This window comes from Esox lucius, chromosome 11, assembly GCF_011004845.1.
Source record: "Esox lucius isolate fEsoLuc1 chromosome 11, fEsoLuc1.pri, whole genome shotgun sequence".
Lineage (NCBI taxonomy): Eukaryota > Metazoa > Chordata > Actinopteri > Esociformes > Esocidae > Esox > Esox lucius.
In genome coordinates this window covers 38,520,835-38,535,941 of record NC_047579.1, presented here as the reverse complement: position 1 = coordinate 38,535,941, position 15,107 = coordinate 38,520,835, and the positions used below count along the sequence as shown (strand labels likewise).

General features: G+C 46.1%; 1 long non-coding RNA gene across 1 annotated transcript in view; it reads right to left on the bottom strand.

Annotated features, from left to right (window-relative positions):
- Nucleotides 1–8,628, bottom strand: part of LOC106024533 — a 68,011-nt gene extending 59,383 nt beyond the window's left edge. Inside the window, exon 1 of the long non-coding RNA XR_001198373.2 lies at nt 8,060–8,628. This is a non-coding gene — a long non-coding RNA (uncharacterized LOC106024533). The remainder of the gene's footprint in view (nt 1–8,059) is intronic.
- Nucleotides 8,629–15,107: the final 6,479 nt, after the last annotated feature.

Sequence of the window (15,107 nt, the reverse complement as noted above, 5' to 3'; positions counted from 1 at the left end):
GATTGGTTAGTTTACTGTTCAACCTATTGCTTTAATTATACGTAGGTTGACTGAAGGTTGATTGAATGTTGGTCTGAATGATTGACAGCATACATTGCAGCTGATTAGGAAGATAAGAGCACAGGGTAACAGAAGGGATAGGAGTCAAAATTGACTTCCTTTCAACCAAGCTTTTATGGAAATATTTTAATGGGAACATTAGAATCTCAGAACTGCATTGCTTTACCGTCTTTGGTGTATAAAGTACCTACATGGTCATCCATCTATTTCCTGTCATTGTCTCCGTAGTCACCCTGGTTTTCAAGCTAAACTAACGAGCTGAGATAACAAGCCCGTCAGAGCCTGTCGCAGTCGGTCTAAGATTGATAACTGTTACACAAATGACACAAAGACCTTCAGAAGAATGAACTTGGGGAAAGTTCGCCTATAAAGCATGTCTTCTTTTCAAAAGGACAGACGAAAACCCTTTTTTTTTGTACACTCCTCCACCTGGCACAAGGTTAAGGCGGAGAGTTCCGCCCAGAATGCTATGAAGTTATAAGCGCTGTACATCGGGATTCCAACAGGGAAATCACCTAGTAGTAACAACTCCGCCAGGTTTGCAATGAGATGGAAATGACTGGGCAGAAACCGGGCTTTTACAAGCAGATTAGCAAGTGTGGGAGCCTTTGAAGTGTTGCTGTTCAGAGATAGAACAAAAGACCTAGACCATAGTGGGGAAAATGATGTCGTCCGTAGCTCTCACACTTGCACACGCACAAAGACACGCACCAAAACAGATCCACGAAAGACGCCACGTCTATCACGATTCACAAGGCCGCAACACACCTGTATAAGCGGAAAACGTGAGCTAGTTATTCGTGAAGTATTAGACACTATGATTCAATTTTTAGCCTGTAATCGAACCCAGGATTGCTGATGCTTTAGATACTCAACTAGTCTAAAGAAGGGCAGTTTTATTGCTTCTTTAATCAGCACAATTGTTTTCAGCTGTGCTAACATAAGTTTTGGTGCAATAAAATAACGTCAAATTGATCAGAAATACAGTGTATACATTGTGCGTTCGATCACGGGCTCAAAATGGCCAGAAACAAATAACTTTAACATCTGAAAGTCATCAGTCTATTCCTGTTCCAAGAAATAAAGGCTAATCCAGGCAAGAATTTGTCTAGAAACTGAAGATATTGTACTACACTGTGTACTACTCCCTTGATTGGAGCCAATTTCCCCCTACAACAGGACAATGACCCAAAGCACAGCTCCAAACTATACAATAACTATTTTGGGAAGAAGCAGTCAGCTGGTATTCTGTCTATAATGGAGTGGCCAGCACAGTCACCAGGTCTCAACCCTACTGAGCTGTTGTGGGAGTAGCTTGACTGTGTGGTACGTAAGAAGTGCCCATCAAGCCAGTCCAACTTGTGGGAGGTGGTTCAGGAAGCTTTGAATGAAATCTCATCAGATTACCTCAACAAATTGACAACAAGAATACCAACAATTTTAAAGATCTATTGGTGGGTATATATACATACACACACACTCAAAAACTGAGGATGTAGAGGAGAGTTAAAAAGGTACAGACTACTACACACGCTTGAACCAGATATCTCCATTTTAAACCCTCCTTTGTGAAAGCTTTTAGGAGGAACTAAATATAAGAAAGCCCTTCAACAAAGATGATACTCAAGTGGTAGGCCTGTTCCTCTTTCTCCCTAACCTTCCCTATGTCTGCCACTGCCTTTATCACGATCTCCCTCACTCTCTAGCTCTCTTACTGTCTTTCCCTTTCCTGTCTAAAAGGGATTAAGGCCATAGATTCTCATGGCTGTCTTTGTGTTCCAGCAGGCATAAAAAAAGCATCCAGAGGGAATTGATCTTTGATAAAGACCGACCTTACCATCACTGGGCTCAATAATCCAAGGGAAAGAAAAAGTTAGATGGACATAAAGTGTATAGAAAGGCAAAGAGGGAGGGAGAGAAACCTAGAAATATATTTCATCAGACATCCTGCTTTCAAGATATTGGTACAAAACAATGGACAACTCCCGTCTCTACATCTTACTTTATATTTGTTACCTTCAGTCTCTCCCTTCAGCCAAACCTCTGGAAGACTAGTTTATATCCCTCTCCTTCGTCACACGACTTAGTTGGCAAAGTGTCAGGCAGTGTTCTGCTGGTCAGAATTAATCCAGTGAGCTTTGGAAGCACACACACTCACACACCCCTGAGGGTTTATAATTCAGACCAGTATGCTACAAAGACATCTGACTATGGACATAGAGAGAATATCAGTATGGAAAGAGTACATAGCATGCCAGAAATACTGAGGTCATGAGTCGCTGTAAAAACTGAGTATTACAATCCGTTTGAAAGTATGTAAGTTGAACGTGATCTCTTGACGAAAAAGTATCTATCTACACTGCACATCCTTCTTAAATGTAAATTCTTAACATAGAAAGTTACAGTTTCTGCTCTTCGCTCACATCTCTCTCTTTCTTTGTCTTCAACACAATAGCTAATGTTTTCAATGAAGCCAATTGGGTTCAAAGTGTAACAGTAGATATGTCAGCTACCCAGCAAACCAGCCAAGTCAGATAGCTTAGACAATATGAAAAATATAACGCTAGTTTAGATGAAATTAATAGATAAATGACATTTCGCTGGTTACACAACAGTAATCATCAAATAACCCAAAAAAAACAACACAGATTTCTCTAGCACCGAAGCTCGCCTTCTTTATCGACAGACTGACACGTTTTATGCAACTTCTCCAGCACTGCAGCTAGGACTATACGTAATCTACAGCAAAACTGGCAAAGGCAAGATTTCATGCAACCAAGATCACTGCCTGTCTTCCTGGCTTCACTCACTTCACAACACAGTTAGTTCACCTATTCCGCATGTAAAAAACAAACAAATGAAACAAAATACAGAGAACATGACCTCGGTGTCCTCAATGGTAAATGCGGGCCTGGTGCGGAGAAAATGAAAGTGAGGAGAGAACCTTAACATGGAACACATCTAGCAGGCCGGCAGGACGCAGAGCTGAACCCACTACCGCTGCAAGGAACCAAGAAGCAAGAGTACGTTTGGTCAAGAGAAGTGTTCACACCTCGTCAATTCAGTAAATGAGGACATAGAACGGGAACACCTTTGGAGAATGGGCCTAATGTGATAAACTGTGTGTGTGTGTTTTTAACGTCAATGCAACAGTCCGGGTTTATCAACGTCATCAGAATAAGGATGTGACCGGTGTATTGGAAAGATTCCCTGGTTAAGAGAATCTTCATGCACTTCCCCGAGTCGCATTTCCTGCTTAAAATGGCATACAAACAACACTAAGCTAAAAATCCTCACCACTGCACGCGCACCGCACCACAGCACACACACATTATTCACCTGGCAGCAGACAGAAACACCCCATTAAAGGCTGCTGTTAAATAATGACGGGAACTCAGCCAGCGCTCCGTCGCGGGAAGGCCGGGCTAAGAGATGGAGGGATAGGACGAGAGGGAGATGGGAAGGGTGGATGACTTGTTTAATTTACTGTGGCCCATCTGTCTCACACTGCGGCTTCTGGAGGTCCGTCCTGCACCGCCCCAATAGGATGAATTACATGTGAGCCAGCCGAGTTGCTGATCCAAGGGGGTGATAGAACATGTGCGATGGACACACGTCTCCATTTAGGGGCCAGCCTAACACGTCGGTGACAAACACCCTGGTGGGTATAGAACACCAGTGAGTCCTCTACAGCATTGTTCAAGGCAAGCTAACTACCCATTTACATTTTTATTTATTTTTTTACCATCACATCTGTGTGTGAATACTTTTTATATAGATATTTCATACACCGAAAATGGCGTCTTGTCTCATCGAAGATAGAATCTACAATGACATTTGACAGTTCTTTTTACGTCGAAGCACTGTATGGAGTGTAACCAAGTAGGGCCCTTTTGTGAAGTCCACTCTGTGAGTCTGGCGTTGTGAGACGCCAGTTTCCACCATGTGATCTGCTTCCGTTTATGGCAGGGATGTGATTATTGGTCATGTTCCTAAATATCCTTGTCTGGATCCGGGACCTTTGGTGGTATGTGAAATAACGTTTGCAGTTTGCAACGTAACAATTCCAATGAAAGTGATCAGAGTTCATTCTGATGGTCTTCAAACGACCTGGGCCGCACTGTACTGTAATAATAGTATTACTTTTTGTGGGAACATGTGTATAGCGGAGTACTGTTCCAATTTTACTAATACCATTAAGGTTTTCTCATTACTTAATTATATTCTTGCCTGCCCAGGTATGTTGATCTACTATACAGTATATCAACATTGGTAAGAGCATGCATCCATCCACATTGGCACAGCTGAAATTGACCCAGTCTAGTCCTTCACATTTGTGTACACACTCTCGTGTTTGGAATGGACTAATGTTCATTCACTAGCCCAATTTAGAAACTGCACTATCTTGCTTTCCGATCTGTGTTTTAACATACAGGGATCTTGAGCCATATATCCCAGGTCAACCTCAAAATGGCTGCCAGTTGGGCAACAACGACCCCGAAATGCACTTCTACCCGGCTCTCTATTTCAGCAGGACATCAACCAGTCAGCCTCTCCAACAACCACCAAAGCTGGAATGAAAACACAACATTCTCCTTCCTTCACCCGACAGACAGGACGTCACTGTCAACAGGTGGGCGGCAGGTTAAATGGGCTGTCTGCTGGGAGTTACTGCAATGAAGGGCCTTAATCACAAATTGGACCACACAAAACGGGGAGAAATGGGTAAATTAAATGGAAAAACTCCCGTTCTGACTTACAGCCAAAAGCATGTAGCCTATAGACTGGGGAAACAGTGTGCTTTGAGACATGTTTTATCAGTCTTTTTTTTTTTTCTCCAGCAAATCAGATCACACCTCGATCATGCAGCTCTCTGCTTACAGACCGAGACTGAAACAGGAAGTGCCCGCGATGAAGTCCATCCAGCGATGGAGAGATCCTTCAGAAGCTGCCCTACTTCACTGCTTCAGAGTGACAGACCGGAAAATGTTTCTCGAGGCCTCGTGTGGTAAAATTGAACAAAACGTGGAAGCAGGGACAGGTTACAATTAAATGACGAGGCGTATTGATGATGCTGTACCGAAGATAACTGTATGTTCATTCCCAAATCAGAAACCGTGTGTTAACAGCGAGAACCACGGCAGGCTCAAAGCACGCTCTGAAGACTTAAACTCTAGTATCTTGGACAACTACACAACATCCCGCTATGATCTCAGTAAGTCAATAAAAGCAGCTAAGAGTCAATACAGGGATCAATGTGGAATGGTCTAAGAACTATCACTGACTGACTACAAAAGGAAAATTAGCAGTGTGCAGGAAGTGTCTGCTACCCTGCCAGAGGATCATATGTTTTGAGAGCTCTTCTACAGCCCAGGATGTACAGATGGTCCAGGAGGTCTGCCCATTGCAATTATCTTGCCCAGACGTGTGCAAATACCTCAAGAGGACAAACTCTAGCAAGGCAACCAGTCTGGACAAAATCCCCGGCCACGTTCACGAGGTATGGGCTGATCAACTGGTGGCTGTCCTTACTGATATTTTCAACCTATCGCCGCTTCAGTCTGTAGTACCCAGATGTTTCAAGGAGACCACCACTGTTCCTGTCCCAAAAAAAGGTCCTCTGCCTTAAGGACTACCGCACCGTGGCACTAACACACCTTGTAATCATGTGCTTGGAGCAGTTAGTCAAAGCACACATCGCCACGTCCCTGCCCTCAACTTTAGATCTACTACGGTTTGCTTACATACCAAACAGGTCTGCAGATGACGCCATTGCCATTCCCCTCCACTCTGCCAGCTCTCACCCATGTGACAACACTGTTCTACAGTTAAGCATTCAGCACTATCATACCCCACAAGCTTGTGGCTAAGTTCAGGGATCTGGGCCTTCTACTGCATCTATTGTGAAACCTCTTTAATTACCACAATGACATTTCACCAGTGTACAATTGTTGGTGATATTACGTACATAGTCATTCTAGTGAATCTACGGCACATCTGACATTTCTTCAATCATTATTTCAAATAATGTACTATAGCACTAGAGGAAATAACATTGCTTAACGCTGCTTATAGCTAGTGTAAGACAGCTAGTGTAACACTACCAATTATCTTTTGTATTACTTACATATACTTTTTTCTTATATTGCCTCACTTGTGCCTGCACTGTGGAGGAGGTTTTTGGAAACTAAGCATTGCATTGTCAATAATGCTGCTGTTGGCAATGACAAATAAACTTTATGACAACTGCTGACGTAAAAAGGGTTTTATAAAATTGGCTTTAATAAATTGTATTGATTGATAAAGTTGAACTTGGATAACAAATATTTTTGCTGCCTTGTGTGGGCTATAGGGGCTATCCCTTACGTTAGCATGGCCAACATGTTCCGATGAGGCTTTTAGATCACGGTCCTTACAGCAAATAAAGAAAGTAATGAGAATCGGCTTGATCTACCGACCAATAGACAAATAGCTGACGTGTCATAATCCGAATAAACCCAAGTGGCAAAACGTGATACTGTATTTCCTTTAGCACTGCCCCATATATTTATTCCATAAGGAATTTTAGAATCGAAAATATAATCTGTTTCATTTAGGCTAGGTGTTTGGACAACCGTGTAAATCGCATCAGAACAAGTTCACGTTTGTCAAGATATTTGCTTAAATTAGCCCAAAAACTAAAATATTTTTGCTTAAATTCATCCTATACTGATAAAAGTCTACTTGTCCTACAGATTTAAACATGATAATGAAAATGGCAAGGTGGTATAAGCCTACACAGAACATAGACCTTATTTGAAAAGGATCTTTAAAATCCATATGGAAGAAACGAACGGCATAAGAACCGAAAGAGACGCTTTTCCAGTTGCGCCACGAGGTTTTATGGGGATTATGACTCATATTGTGTCAGTCTATAATCTCACACAATACCTTCCTCCAGTGTCTTTCGCATCCGAGCACCAATCCCTACCTCGCTGTGGAAAAGCTGAGTGTACAGTGCAGCTGGGTTGTTTTGATTGACATTGCACTAATTCAGGACAGAACATTCATGCCTCACCCAAACGTGCTTATTGTGATAAAATCATGCTTTTGCAATAGGTAGCTGATCGGAGTGTTTGTTTACAATATAACACAAACATAAGAAATACCAGGCAAATCAAAATAAGACAATTGGTAACTAATGAAACGGTCACTCCCTGAAGAATAACTTGTTGTACCAGGCTCATGCACTGCGCTCAATGGGCTTGAGGAGGGTTAGTCACATAGTAAATTACAAAACAATTCAATTATATTATACGTCTTATAATTCCACTGAATCTACCTCACACGTGAGAGCTTTATGAATGGAAGCTGGAGCTAGTGTTGTTATTTCAGACTGACATCGTTTCCCAGACTACTATAAACGTGCGCGTGGACATCTGGTCACCGCAAGCCACCTCGCGGACAATGCCAGTTTGTCTAGAAGTGCTTCCAGGGCAAAGGGTCGGCGTGACACGTTCAACCTACATGCAACACTGTTCCTTTGAAAGTTTTTTTAATTTTTTTCATGGACACAGTTCAAAACGAAATTGTACACAATCCCGTAAAAAAAAAAAAACTGTAAATCACAATTATAATTCGCTGCTATTGTTATTTTCAAGGCACAGCTGCTGTGTGCGCAATCTCACAACGTTGAGGGTAGAGCAATGATTGCTATCTATTAACGAAGCTCGTTACATTGCATGACAGCCTGGTTGACTGTCAGTGCTCGCACATCTTTGACAGTTCCCGTAACGGCGGGCTGCAGCTTTCGTGCTGTAGCTTGGCTTTGTTATCAGAAATGGAAAGAAATAAACATAATGGCAGACAGCAATTGTAAGATGCCTCTTATATGCTAGGTTTCAACATGTATTAAGTATTCTGTATCAATTAGTCTGGGTGCTTCCTCCGGAATCGAGTCTACCTGCCAACCGCTTGAACAATCGCATTGCCAGTCAATAAATAAAAAGCCAGTCTGTACCTGTTGACTCCTCCTACCGACGTGTTGGTTGGTGGAATTCGGAACCGAACCGATGATGTTTTGCCGGGAGCATCTTCGAAGTCGCTTCTCTGCCGTTCAACGAACCATGGAAATATATAAGGACGTTTGCTTTGTCAGTCTGCGTGCGCTTGACAAGCGCTGTGCCAGTTTTCGGTAAAGAAAGGGGTTTTCACGGAACAGCGCAAGTTGCAAGGCTCAGCAGAGAGCTGCAGCCATTGCGGTCACGTGCAATTTCGGAAATCCAGCACTGGCCAGCCTACCGAGATCCACTCCCACTTTTCATATCTACCGGTGACAGTTATGTAGTCTGATGGAGCCTACTACACATCAAAGCTTCCGACTTTCGAGCCGAGGGTGCTATACTCGTTTTCATATAACTTAAGGAAAATGCAGCTTGACTAATCTATGACATGAGTCTGATGTCCAACTCGTTTTCAAATACTAATAGGCTTAAGAAATATTTTCTTCATAATCCAATTAATTTAATTGGATAATGCATAGATACATGTGAACTTAATAAAATCGGCATCAGTGTCAATATCTAGATTGATTAGTCCCGTTTTTATTCCAAGGTGTGCATCAAGAATATTCAATTTCATATGGAAATTGGCCCAGAGCTAGGTCAGCTGATCCTCCCGCCACCGGCCCCTCAGACTAGACGGTCACAGAACAATACATTAGCTACAATCGGTGCTGGTTTGACCCTGTAGCCTTTTCACCTTCCAGTGTGAGTCCTATAGTCTCCGCTGTGCAGTGCATCACGTGCATTAAAACAACGTGTTGCGTAGCTCAGTGGGTGCAGCACTTTGTCTACAATGTCAGAGCCCTTGGCCCGGATTGCCATGGGCGCTATGCAAACACTACAACGAAGCACACGCCCGCTATTGCGAATCCGCTACTGGTAAGAGACATGGTTAAATTAATGGTATGCATGGTATATAGACATATCACACTAACGTGAGCCCACAAGTCATCCTAATGTTTACTGTGGCGCGATGAGTTACGGTGTAAAAAAAAAAAGAAGAAAAAAAACTAAGCTGAGATGAAGTGAATGTGCCACAGCAGTCTTGCATAACAGTTATGTCAGAGTGCACTGTGGGCTGATAGACATCTCTGTTGAACTGGAAAGTAATGAACCGATAAGGCACAAGGGGTGTGGTGTATGACCAATATTCCACCGCTATGGGCTGTTCCAAAGCGCAATGAAAAAAAGGCATTCGTCCTCTCACTATCAAAACACACAATAAGAATCAGACCCACAAAACCCCAGAGTTGGACCCTTTGTGTGTACAGTACTGCCTGTCTTCACATGTTTTCCCCTGCTCACTACACAGGGTAAGGACGGATTATATGTTGCTGTTGACGATAGCGTCCATGTTCTCGGACGAGAGTCAAAGATTGAGGTGCTACGGGCGGGCTACCATTTGTCTATATTCCTTTACCATAGTGGGCATCGGAGAGGATTACAGCCTCTGGATCAAACACAAATCTGTATTGGGGTTTTCTGGGCTGTTTTCCATCCTGACTCTGGACAGGTCATCTTTGTGCCCCCTTGCCCGCGCCCCCGGACCAGCAACATGCTGCCACTCTATTAGCATTGTCTCCAACAATCCCCAACTGTGGGAGACAATGCTCAGAGGGGGTCTGGACAGACACCTCTCCCAAGCTCAGGGGGGTCTGGACAGACACATCCACCAGGCTCAGAGGGGGTCTGGACAGACACCTCTCCCAAGCTCAGGGGGCTCTGGACAGACACCTCCACCAGGCTCAGGGGGGTCTGGACAGACACATCCACCAGGCTCAGGGGGGTCTGGACAGACACCTCTCCCAGGCTCAGGGGGGTCTGGACAGACACCTCCACCAGGCTCAGGGGGGTCTGGACAGACACATCCACCAGGCTCAGAGGGGGTCTGGACAGACACCTCTCCCAAGCTCAGGGGGCTCTGGACAGACACCTCCACCAGGCTCAGGGGGGTCTGGACAGACACATCCACCAGGCTCAGGGGGGTCTGGACAGACACCTCTCCCAGGCTCAGGGGGGTCTGGACAGACACATCCACCAGGCTCAGGGGGGTCTGGACAGACACATCCACCAGGCTCAGGGGGGTCTGGACAGACACCTCCACCAGGCTCAGGGGGGTCTGGACAGACACATCCACCAGGCTCAGGGGGCTCTGGACAGACACCTCCACCAGGCTCAGGGGGGTCTGGACAGACACATCCACCAGGCTCAGGGGGCTCTGGACAGACACCTCCACCAGGCTCAGGGGGGTCTGGACAGACACCTTCGTGGGGCATCATGCCTTGGTTTTCTCAGCGCAACTTGCCTGTTCCGCCAGGGTGGTAAGCAAATCGGTGACCGAATAGCGGACAATGCAAAGCTAACAGTGACTCTCAGAATCTCAGCCGTGGGGAGGTTCTGAGGCTTTAACAGGGGTGGAGTGGGGGCTATTCCTGAGATGGGAGTCGGTGCAGTCGGGAGTTCACCTCCGGTTAGGGAGTCTCACGGCCCACATCTGGGCCCCTCCTAGGCCAGGGATCGCTCACTCCCTTCCCACCACTCTTCAGGTGTGGGCCAAGGTGCGTGGGACGAGGGACAGCTGCTTGGGCTCAGACCTTTTACCCACATAGCACCACAGCCTGGTCTGGCCAGCAGTGTGTCTAGGGAAGGTGTCTGGATACCCGGGTACAAATACTATCTGAAAGGTCAAGTGGTTTGAGCCTGGAGTTACCAGGCTTTGATATCGGTTGCATCGTTTGCATGCATTTGAGGCCTTTACCAGATGCTCTGATCCGGAGTGACTTAAAATAGTGAGTACATACATCTTCAAAACTGGTCCCCAGTGGTAATCGAACCCATGAACCTGGTTTTGCAAGTCCCATGCTGTACAAACTGTGAGGTCACGCCAGGCGAGCTCAGACACATACAGCTAAATATGCAGGAATGATTTCAAGGAGTATTTAAATCAGAATCTGGCGGATCCTGTGTGTGTGTGTGTGTGTGCGTGTGCTTGTGTGTGTATGTCTCCAGGGACAGGAAACTGAGCATCCCATGGCAAGAAGCCAGGGGGTTTATGGGCCACGGAGGCGGAGCCAGCAGATGGATGTCTCTGCCTCATCTAAGACCTGCTCTCCTTCCTCTGTCTGGAACTGCAGGGACACGGGCACAGATGTGGCAGTTAACGTGTGTGTGTGTTTGTATGTGTGTTTGTGTGTGTGTTTCAAGGTCAGGGTCAATTACACATTTCTGAATTCAGTCTAAACAGTTAATATTAGTTGAATTTGAATTGGCTATGTGGGAATCTGAGTTAGAATTTAATTGCATTTTTGCCCTAGCCCTGTTTTTTATGTCCAGTAAATACTATATATATTTACATGTATGTGTTTGTGCAAGTGTAACAATGCGATGTATGAAACATACTCCTCAGTTTTAGATGTCCCCTTTTGGGGACCTTGTCAGCTTGGTTTTGAGTGGTTCAAAGACTTCAAACTAAGGAGATGTGTATTGTTAGGCTGAGGACCATTGGTTTGAGGCCCAGGTCGAATAGTTGAGGACTCCCTAAGCAGTACACTTCCATGCACTTGAATGTGTTTTGTTACAATGTGAATTAATTGCTGTGCGCCGTTCTGTGCTGGAATATGTGTATGAAAAATGTATGTGTGTGATGTATTGCTTCCTCAACTCAGAGACATTTAGTCTTTCTATACTATGAAACATAAAAAAGCAGGCCACTGAGTTATGACCCCATGAATATGTGTGTGGAACGAAACATAATGTGTGTGTGTGTGTGTATGCGCTGCTGCACATCTATTCAAGTTTGCTTGTGTGCTTAAAAGGTCACCTCACTTGGCCTTAGGAAATAACAGGCTGGTTGAGATCCTATCTGACTCAGGGGAAAAAGCCAGCATAGCTTAGACTCTGGCTCTAAACTGGGAAACCACATTAAAGAAAAAACATTTCACAAAGCTATCCTTCTCTTACTGCTTCACACACACGCACACGCATGCACACACACACATGCCAATTACCCATTTGCCACAATCACGCTCTGAACATTAACACCACGCGGCCCTCCAGCCCCGGCAACAGCATCATTGAACCACACGCACAGACACACAAAGACACACACACAGCACTGAGACCATTACGCTGTTTCATTTTGTTTAACACATGTTGGGAAGGAGAATTCATTTTTCCAGAAGTCCTGGATGGCCTGATGGAAGCGAACCTCTTGGTGTGGTGGAGCCCATGTCGAAGCATGTGGTAAGCCATGTGGAATGTTTCAAATCACTTCCAGATGTGCACGCTCGCGCCAACGCAGTTAACCCCTCGCAGCTCGACCGTCCCGCGCGGGACTGCTGTCCAAGTCGCGCCCTGGGCCCTAGGTTAGCGCACTAGTTTTTTTTTTGCATGTGATCAGAGTGCGGATCAGGAATGAGTGCACTTCTCAGGGCCAAGGGTGTCATTTGTGCCGCTGTCCCGGAGACTTCAGCTAGGGGGAGGAGACGTCGGTGGGAGAGTTGGGAGGAAACGTGTGGGTATTTTTTTCTCCCCTTTCTGCTTTTATCATTATGGTTTTTTTTTGTCCCCCTCAATCGCTCTTGTCAGGGGAATGAGATAAGGTGGGGTGGGTGCAAGTGTCTGTTAATGTGTGTTTGTGTGTGTTTGTGTGTATGTGTGCGTGTGCGTTTTGTGTATACTTCAGAGACGGCGGGACTTAAAGGAATTTGAATGGAAATCAGACATCAGTGACTCAGACCTGAAGAGAAGGAGATAAAAGTTAGAACGAGAGAGAGAGAGAGGGAGAGAGCATGAGAGATGTAAGGAGAGTAAAAGAGGAGTAATGAGTGGGCGAGGGCTGAGGCTGAGGCTTTTCCACACAGACTGTACTCGTCAACAACCTGAACACAGACATGCTCTCTTCGGACTCATTAAACTTTCGGACTATCCCTGTTTGCTCGGTTTGACTCCAGCCTGCAGGTTCACACCTCCTGCAATAACTGTAATCTCCTCAAAGACGGCAACATTATGAAATAAATGACCAATATCAATAATCTGACTGTAGGCTTCAACCCTTTCAGTAAGGAATGTGCACTTTTAAATACAACAGCTGACAAAGCCAGACAAACTGACATTATACAGACTGTGGGGCAAAGATGTTCCTCTGAAGCAGGTATGGACAGGCAATTTAGCTGACACCCTTATGCAGAGAGCGACTTACTGTACAGTAGTGAGTGCCTACATTTCCCACCATGTCCCCCAGGGGAATTGAACCCACAACCTCTGGCTGGAAGCGCCATTCTCCACAAACTGATCCACACAGGACGCTGTGTAAGCTGTGGTCTTTGTTTAGTTTGTTTGCGGTTATTTCAGTAGCGTTACAACGCGGCGGCCATTGTCATTTCAATTGCATGACAACGTTGAGTTTAGTTACAATTCTGTTCCATTACAGTGATAAGGGATGCCAAAGGGGGTGAGGGAGGGGAAGAGTAAGGCAGTGGGGAGTGAGGGGGGAGGAGGAGTAAGGCAGTGGGAGGGAGTGAGGGAGGGGAAGAGTAAGGCAGTGGGGGGGGTGAGGCAGTAGGGAGGGAGGGAGGGGGGAGGAATGGTAAGGCAGTGAAGAGGTGGGGGGTAAGGCAGTGGGGTGGAGGAGGGAGTAAGGCAGTGGGGGGGGGGGTGAGGCAGTAGGGAGGGAGGGGGGAGGAATGGTAAGGCAGTGAAGAGGTGGGGGGTAAGGCAGTGGGGTGGAGGAGGGAGTAAGGCAGTGGGGGGGTGAGGCAGTAGGGAGGGAGGGGGGAGGAATGGTAAGGCAGTGAAGAGGTGGGGGGTAAGGCAGTGGGGTGGAGGAGGGAGTAAGGCAGTGGGGGGGGGTGAGGCAGTAGGGAGGGAGGGGGGAGGAATGGTAAGGCAGTGAAGAGGTGGGGGGTAAGGCAGTGGGGTTGAGGGGAGGCATTGGGGACGGAGGAGGGAGTAAGGCAGTGGGGAGGGAGGGGGGAAGTGTGCGAGTGAGTCAGCTGCACAGGGGGCGGACACAATGCACTGATTGATTTCCCTTTGAGCAATGAACTCCAGGGACCTCCCCCTCATCAGTCTCTATCTCTCGCTCAAGCTCTTTTTCATACCATCACACACTCCCTCAACAGTTCTCCCCCCAGCTCTTTTGTGCTCACTCAGTCACCTCTTTACCGTCTCACTCACTCTGTCATCTCCTCACCGTCTCACTCAGTCACCTCCTCACCGTCTCACTCAGTCACCTCCTCACCGTCTCACTCACTCAGTCACCTCCTCACCGTCTCACTCAGTCACCTCCTCACCGTCTCACTCACTCTGTCACCTCCTCACCGTCTCAGTCACTCTGTCACCTCCTCACCGTCTCACTCACTCAGTCAACTCTGAATTATGTTTTCAAATCCAGTAGTTTTATTGGCGTGACATAAGTGTACATATTGCCAAAGCATACATTAAAGTATTTTTTTATGTACTGTTTAACACCAATAAACGACACTAAAGTAATAATAAAGATTACTATTCTGTCTCACCTGTCATCCCTCTCTTTGTAGCCTCCCCATTCCTCTCCCCCACTGTCCCCCTCCCTTTCTCCATCTCCCCCTCTCTCCCTCTATCTGTTTCTCTTTTTTTCTCCCTCTCTCTCTCTTTCTCTCTGTCCTAGTTGGAAGCCGTAGCAGTGTGGCGCTGGTCTGCCTGCCAGAACAAAGACCTGGAAGGAGGTCCTGGAAGGAGTTCCTGGAAGGAGGTCCTGGAAGAAGGCCCATTACCCTGCCTAATACAATAGACCAAAATGCAAAGCCAGGAGGAGGAGAGGAAGAGGAAACTGCAATACTAGGGAGGGAGGAAGGAGGGATGGAGGGCTGAGTGTGAATGGGAGATGGAGGGGTAAAGGAGGGAGGGGGGCGGGAGTGGGTAGGTGACTTGAATTGTTGTGGGAGGGAGAGAGGGAGAACAGGGTGGATGGCGGACAGAGGGTTGAACACATTTTTCGGGCTCAGGCTGTATGACATGGGACCG